The following is a 775-nucleotide window of genomic DNA, read 5'->3' as shown; positions in this document are numbered from 1 at the left end:
TGTAGGAATAGTAGTAGTAAGAATAATAATAGTAGGAATAGTAGTAGTAAGAATAGTAGTAGTAGTAAGATTAATAGTAGTAGAAACGGTAGTAGTAGTAGGAATAGTAATAGTAGTAGTAGCAGTAGTAGTAATAGTAGTAGCAGCAGCAGTAGCAGTAACGAACTCCTAAAGCTAAAAACGGCGGACAAATGTCACTTAGCGGAAGGGGATGTAGCTCAAGTGGTAGAGCGCTCGCTTAGCATGTGAGAGGTACGGGGATCGATACCCCGCATCTCCAAATTTAATCATCCTATTTTTTACTCTCATTTCAATGCAAGATACCACGCATCTCCAAAAAGTATTTTTTTCACTTGTTTAAACGTTTTTTTTTGTTTTATTTACTCTTATATCGTGCATCTCTAATATAACAAAAATGAGGATTTTTGTTAGTACTGATGATAATCATAACAGTATCAATAATTAGGATGATAGTGATAATAGTAGAAGAAGAAGTAGTAGTAGTGGTGGTAGCAGTTAGTAGTAGTAGTAGTAGTGTTAGTAGTAGTGTTAGTAGTAGTGGTGGTAGCAGTAAGTAGTAGTAGCAGGAATAACAGTAGTACAGTAGTAGTAATAGAAGTAGTAGTAGTAGTAAAGATGATGGTGATAATAATAATAATTATGAAAATAACAACAATAAAGATAACAGGAGCAGAAAAAATAGGTTCACTGAAATCAATAACATTATGGATACAGCAGCAGAAATACAACGAAAATACAACACCGATACAATAAA

At 33.5% G+C, this 775-nt stretch overlaps 1 non-coding gene across 1 annotated transcript; it reads left to right on the top strand.

Moving 5' to 3' along the window:
- Positions 1-207: 207 nt before the first annotated feature.
- Trnaa-agc lies at positions 208-280 on the top strand. The gene has a single exon. It is a non-coding gene; the product is annotated as a tRNA-Ala (tRNA).
- The last annotated feature ends 495 nt before the right edge of the window (positions 281-775 follow it).

This window comes from Penaeus chinensis, chromosome 3, assembly GCF_019202785.1.
Source record: "Penaeus chinensis breed Huanghai No. 1 chromosome 3, ASM1920278v2, whole genome shotgun sequence".
In the NCBI taxonomy this organism is placed as follows: Eukaryota; Metazoa; Arthropoda; class Malacostraca; order Decapoda; family Penaeidae; genus Penaeus; species Penaeus chinensis.
Note: the sequence above shows the minus strand (reverse complement) of the source record. Positions and strands in the feature narration are given on the sequence as shown.